This window comes from Sturnus vulgaris, chromosome 3 (genome assembly GCF_052056855.1).
Source record: "Sturnus vulgaris isolate bStuVul1 chromosome 3, bStuVul1.hap1, whole genome shotgun sequence".
Classification (NCBI taxonomy): Eukaryota; Metazoa; Chordata; class Aves; order Passeriformes; family Sturnidae; genus Sturnus; species Sturnus vulgaris.
Window position 1 is genome coordinate 94,773,366 of NC_142245.1, and position 7,243 is coordinate 94,780,608.

Here is a 7,243-nt window from a genome sequence, read left to right on the forward strand (position 1 = left end):
GGGCACTGCTGCTACTCCCTGACATGGCAGCAGCCTTGTGCTGAACTTGCTCAGTTTTAGCCTCATCTCTCTTGTACTGGGGTGAGGTGTGGACACAAAACTGGATAAAATGCTGCAGGTGTGGTCTGACAAGTGCTGAGTGAGAGGAACCCTTCCCCTCCAAGGAGACATTCCTTCCTGGGTGTGTAACCTTACCCTCCTCATTGCTGAATTCCACAGAGTTCTTGCCAGCCAGCTCCTCCAATCCACCCAAGTCCTCATGAATGACAGCCTGAATCTCAAGCACATCCACTGCCTGCCCCTTTTCCCCAGTCTGGGGTCACTTGCAAACTCCATGAGCATGGGCTGATGGACTTCCACTTCATGCATAACATTAAACTGGAGACATCCTATGATGGCAGCTGGGGCTTCCCACTGGTTACCTGCCTCAAGTTACAGCCAACCAGCCACCTCCAAATCCAACCATCTCACCAGGTTTCCACCCATCACAGCAGCATACCCACCCAGATCACAATCACATTCTGCAAAAGACATTGCTGAATTCAACACAAGCATATGGTTTTATTAAGCTCAGTAGCAATATATTTACTTTACAAATAGAAAAGGCAGGACCTACAAATGTTTGAGGAATGAGAAGAATATGGATAAAAAGTAAACCAGGGAAAGGAAGAGGCTCCCAATCATGCACGTAGGACACCTAACTTTATTAGTGAATGAGCCTTGCTCCCATCTTTTGTCCTGGCAATTGTTTGAATACTCAAAGTGAGAAGACAAGCATCACCCCAGGATTCACAGACCATCCTGGAGGTCAAGAGTACAGCAACAAATTGCAAGAATCTGAAGAATTAAAAGGGAACACTGGCATCATAAGCTTTAAGTCAAGAATGATCTGTTTTTCTTCTGTGTCACACAAACTAGAAAACTGCACCACTGGGTTAAGACAAAGATCCTTCATGTCCGACATGCAAGCAAAATAAAAATATATGACTATTAGGAGAATTATTCTTAATTTATGCTATAATTTGATAGCAATCAAGTAACTTCACCTGGAAAAGTAATCATATTTCTGCAATTTCCTATTTAAAATTTAATTCAGATTAGTTCCTTTCAATGCTGGATATGAAGAACTACCTTAATTGGAAATATCCTCATGAAGGTTTCTATTTTTTAATCACAGAAAATCCTTATATGCTGCAGCACACTTCAGTTGTGATGTAAACCTATACAGGATTTAGTTGCATATATATTATTAAAATACATGTGTAATTAGAATTAATATGCAGAGAGTTTAGAAATGCTTTTTATTATAAATGCACCAAAATATCGTTTAGTAGAGTAATTCTGATCACCCTTATATATAAAATACAGTAATTTTGTCACAGGGAGTATATCACTTCCTGAAACGTGGTTTCATTCTCCAGCAAATCAAGGTCTTAACTTGAAAAAAAATAGCCACGGAAATGTTATTTATGGATACAGTCAATAAAGCATTTTTCCCCCTCCAACGGTACATTCATTACAAAAGCAGAAAGTCTTGTTTCAACTTGCACTAAATCTGTGCATCCCAGTTTCACAAGGCATAGGTTGTCTTTCAAGATACTGATGACAACTGATGAAAACTTCCACCAGAAGCTGTATCCAACCACGTAAGTGAAAGGATACACTGAAATGGATATATACTGCTGCCTGCAAACCAGAGACTCTTTACCTAAACATTTTCAGCTCTTTGGGTACTACTGTCCTTGGAAAAGTAACCATGCTATTTCTCATCAAGGACAACTCACACTATCTGATCATTATAAAATCATCCAGTTGAAAAAATGTATTTCACCTAATGAATAAATTTATTAAGAATATAAATAGAATTTTATCACTGAGTTTCAAAAATACATGGAGTAAAATATGGAAATACATTTCTAATAACAAAGTTAAAATGCATGCTCTAGAAAAATAAGACTATTTGCATTGATTTTCTAACATCAAAATTTTATTCAAATAAATCAGAAAGCAGATAATGCAGCCGTTGAATCATTAATTACAGGAAGAAAGAAAAATAGTAATAGCACCTGTGAAGAACAGCCCATGTCTTCAAAAAATGTATAATGGAATCTAGATTCTCACAGAAATTTAAGTTCTGCATCTAGTCCAAACACTAGCAGTCTTCACTCTTTCCTTGATTTGGAAGTTATCTAGTAGACATCTTTCTTATTAATCTTCTACAATTCGAAAGTTGCGTTTTTAAAACTCAAATTATTCAATCCATGGTTTGCAACAATATAACAATATTAAGTATGAAATTCCAAAAGGACACTGAGGATGAGACTGAGAATGCTTAAAAAAAAGTGAAAAATATAAAATCAAGAGACATAAGCTCAAGACTCACTGTGATCCTACCAGAAAATCTAAATATTGCCATCTACTTCTCAGTAAATTATTATCCCATTTTACAGATGAAGAAATAATGTTTACCTTCTTTCTTGGAAGTTTTTGAGATGTACAGTCTGTATCTCTAGGGGAAAATATACCCACGTGATTTCTGCAAATTTTTTAATACATTTCGAGAAACAAGAGATTACAGAAGAGAAACAAGAGTGAATGTTTGACCTTGAGCTTGGATCTTAATAGTTCACATTCATGGTTCAGTCCCAAGTAACAAGTATTGTACATTACAGTAAGTCACTGAAACAGATTTTTCCAAGATAATGCCCCTATTCAGCAGCACGTAAGTAGAACAATTTATTTTGCTCTGCTTAACTGCTTCACCCACGCATTTGACATTAAGCTTCAGGCTTCCTGACTGAGCAGTGAACATGTAGGACATAATCAATGTTGTGCAGTTATGCATCACTTCCCACAGTCTTGCTGATTCAGGCATTTCAGAATAAACATGAATCAAGTTTTTGATCTAAAAACACAAGTTTGAAAACATATTTTTCAACTCTTGTTTAGCATTACTTGTCATCACTCCCTTAAAAACAAGTTCTACTTTTACATGTTCCTGGTTTCTAAGTAACTTATACTATTTTGGTGCAAGTAAAACTCAAGATTCTTTACGATAAGAAAATGTCCAATGGATTAAAATCTCAAAAGATGCTAAAAATAATGCAGCAGTTTTCTTCCATAGATTTGTGACAGAACATGAGTCACAGTACTCTGCTCTCTGCATACCACATGCTCACACATACAGTGACATTACTGAGAAAGATTTGAAAACAAAAAGAATACTAAGACACAATTGTATAGGTCTATAATGAGAATTCTGGTTTACCTTGCTCATGTGCCTCCTACCTCTTAAAAAAAAATAAAGAGCCTCTCTCCCTCATGATATGCCTGCAGTCTCCCCTAAGTAATTTTCAGGCTTCAGTTTATGAAACAACCTCTGAAAATTTCCAAGCATCCAGGCTTACAGCTTTTCTACTTGCTAAATTACCTCTAGATTCAGAAATGAATTTATCAATATTAATTTTCCACTAAGACATAATAACAAGAATTACACTGTATTAAAAGGAATGAGAGTGAAGAAAAAGTATATAATAAATGTTGATTTTAACAAAATATGATCTTAGATATGAAAAATGCATCCCTCGAAGCTTGTTGTCAAATACATACAAAATGAAAGACTAATTCATAACACTATCAATTAAACCTCATTTATCATTTTATTATAACATTCAAAATGTTCAAAAAGTAAGAACAATTGCATTCACATTTACACTGTAACTCCAAAGGAAGTTTCTCTAAGAAACAACTGCTGCAAATAGATGTTCCACAAGAAGCATCCAAGGATAATCCAGAAATGCACTTACAGCTCAAAAAAACATCAGGAAGCTGAATTTACAGAAAGGTAGTTTAAAAAATACATTTTAGAAATCATATGACAGCTTCATGAGATCCCTTCTAACATTCTAAAGTAAAACTGTAAAATGGAAATGCATAAAGAATAAAGTGAAATAGAAGTCACTGTACATAAGCAGAAACAAAATTACTGTCCCACATATGTAAAATGAAGGAAATAAGTACCTAATATAGCTCATTTCTCCATCACTAACAAAACTGAGAACAAATAAACTGACTGCAGCTTTGCACAACATAGAAAGTTCAGTCTGAAAGTTTGAATCAAAACCTCCTTCTTCTAGACTGCAGCTTTTGCTTCCTGGCTGCTTCAGAAATAGACTTAAGTTTATAAATTCTTTACATCCGATTCTAAAAATAATTTCTAATTAATATAGAAGCAGACTTCCTGTTTTATAAATAAGTAATGTGCTATTCCCAATTACTTTAAATTCCGTTAACAATTACGAAGTTTAACAATGGCCCTTCAGGTTTGTTGTCTTTATTCAAATGTTTATAAAGTATGCAATGATTCCTAAACAGCTTAGAATCAACTGAAGAACCCCTCTGTTGCTGAGATCTCTTCACAGAATTATAGAATGGTTTGGGTTGGAAGGGACCTTAAATATCATCCAGGTTTCAACCCCCTTTCCATGCATGAGGCAGGGACATTTTCCACCAGACCAGATTGCTCATAGCCCCATCCAGCCTGGCCTGGCAAGAAAAAGCTTGTTTTACAGTATTCCAGTATGGGAAAGGATTTTTGTTGTCTACTGATGAGTGAAATCATAGCCTATCTGCTAAGCATTAGCATAGCTCAGGGTAAAAGAGACCTCCTCAGATGGAGGGAAGGGGAAAAAAGGGGAACCCTGTTTTCAGTACTTCAGTGTGCCCATCACTGGCCTGTCAGAGCCAATAGCACAAGACTTGCACATTTGGCTTCCACGTCTCAGAGCAGCAATGCCAGACTGCACGCACCCATCACGCAGCACTGAGGCTCCTCTCCATACCCTGCAGTACCAACTCCTGAAGCCCCAACCCATAGGATGCTGCCAGGTCCCGACACTCAGCAGGAGATGATGGACAGCCCATTACTCAAGTGTCTGTCTGCTTCTGTGGTCCTTTCTCCTACCACATCCATCTGTGGCGATCAGACACAGAAGCCCCACACACTGGAAACCCAGTACCACCACAAGACACTTGTCATCACACACACAGTAAGTCACATCTCGCATACAATGCCATAGATAATCTAAGGAATCTATAGAATATATTATAAAAAATCTTGAAATCTCACTATAAAGCTTCTGGAAATATCAGATTTCAAGGTACTATCTAAAGAACAACTGTTCAAAACCAGATAAACACATGTAACTAGTTCATGGAGTACTAAGCCTGAGGGTGAGAAGGAGGGAAAAAAGACAAGATGGATTAAACAAAGCAAGTCAGACAGATTATCAAGATCAAACAGATCACCCAAGTGAAAAGAATGAAGGGCCCATTGAAGGAAACAGCTGAACAGCCAGAACCTCTGCCTGAATAATGGGTTTGAAGTCGTAGGCACCAAACATGCCCCACATTCAGGCAACAAACCTGTGTCTCCTGATTGCCAACAGAAAGTTTTTAAAATGTTATACTTCATTTTTACCATAGAACAGATCTCTCACTGGGGTTCACCAAGCAGAGTGGAGGCTTTAGGAAAAAATTCTTTTATTTACAATAAAAATAGCCACAAACTAAGACATGTTGGTATAACCTCACTGTATTTATTTAGCATGAAACAGTTTATAAGCAATATTTTTTATTTCCTGACTCGTGAAAAGAAGACCCTAACCCTATACCTTTTTATGCTAACAGCTAAAGTGCAAAACTTATAAAAAATATGTTTTTTACATTATAATTAAACAACTTAAAACCTGTTAGATTAAGGTAAAAGCCATGATCTTAGTATCTCTGGGAAAGAAAGGGGGGGAGAAAAAGGATTGAAGAAATATGTAAATGAAACAGGGCAGAATTTAGGATGGATAAAATTGTTTTGGCCAAAAATAAAAGCCCCACCTAAAATCTGTACAATAAAGCCTTAGCTGTGGTCAAATTATTAATAGCTGCTTTTCCAAGCACTTGGAAAAGTGCTATTGCTATGCCTATTGACACAGCTTACTCACTCACTCGTCCAGTGCATGACTGGGCAATCTTGTAAAGCTCTTCTTACTTTACCCTGTAAGTGCAGGGCGTCTTGCAAAAGCAACTGCATGGTCTAAGATCACCACAAACAACTATGTAACTCCAAGAGCTGCACCGTTAATTACAAAGAAACCAAAGAAAAGAATACATAAAAGGACAGCATTTATTGAAGAAGTATTTTTCCCCTGTTTCAACACAACCAATATAATTGCAAATGCCAACTAAAAAATTGGTCGACACCAGCTTTGAAGATCGGGGAAGGAAAGGACTCCAGCCCCCACGGGAGTTGTATTTTCCATGGCCGTGTCCGTAGCTGATGGAGAGGGGAGGGAAGCTGGAGCCGGCGGCTCCCCACCCCGCGGAACACGAACCAGCGCACACGCCAGAAACACCCCGCGAAAACCTCGCGGAAGAAACTTCACCTCAGTTCAACAGCGAGAAGTTTGGCCAAGGCACTTGACGGACCCCTCGCACCCTCGCTTCAGTGACCCACCTCGCTCGGGCGAAACCCATTTATTGACAATCTCACCCCACGCGTCTCCCCCTCCTCGCCCGCGGCAGTGTCCAGCGGCTGCGGCCCCGGGCCCCAGCGAGGCAGCCCCCGCCCCTGAAGGGCGTCTCCGCACCAAACATCGAGCCCACCCTCCTAGAACCAAACTTTCCGCGACAGCACCGGAGCAAGACCCCGGCGCCAAGCGAACACCCACCTCCGCCGCCGCGGCCGGAGCCGCCGCCAAACGCTGCGAGGCGGCCGCCGCCCGGCACGGCCCGCTCCGCTCCGCTCCGCCCCGCTCCGCCGGAGCCCCGGCGGCAGCCCCGCTGCCAGGACACGTCACTCACCGCCGAGCTCGCACTGGCCGCCGGGCGGAGCTCCTGAGCGCCGGCGGCAGCCGCCCGGCCCGGCCCGGCCCGGCCCCGCCTCGCTGCGGCCGCCGCTGCCGTCAGCGCCGCTCCCGGCGCCCGCCCCCGTTGGGTCGCAGCCGGCCCCGCCGGTCGGGCCGGGCTGAGCACCTCGCGTCCCCCCGGACCCGCCGCATTCCTGGCGCCTCCCGTGACACCGCCCCGGGGCCGGAGCACATCCCGCCGCTCGCCCCGGGGCCCTGCTGGCGGGGCCAGCCCCGCGAGGCGTCCGCGCAACGGGCGGAGAGCGGAGTCCCCGGCTGCGGTGACCGGGAGGGCACCCGGTCTCGGGCTGGACAACTCGGCACACTCAGCCTCCTGCTCACGA

General features: G+C 41.8%; 1 protein-coding gene across 3 annotated transcripts in view; it reads right to left on the bottom strand.

The window, feature by feature from the left end:
- ARHGEF10 (Rho guanine nucleotide exchange factor 10) overlaps window positions 1–6,778 on the bottom strand; it is a 109,686-nt gene extending 102,908 nt beyond the window's left edge. Inside the window, exon 1 of one of the 3 annotated variants that reach the window (XM_088162301.1) lies at window positions 6,723–6,778. The gene's annotated coding sequence lies outside the window, so the exon portion shown is untranslated. The remainder of the gene's footprint in view (window positions 1–6,722) is intronic. The other 2 variants (XM_088162303.1, XM_014869528.2) reach the window with 2 other exon arrangements.
- Between the last annotated feature and the right edge of the window lie 465 nt (window positions 6,779–7,243).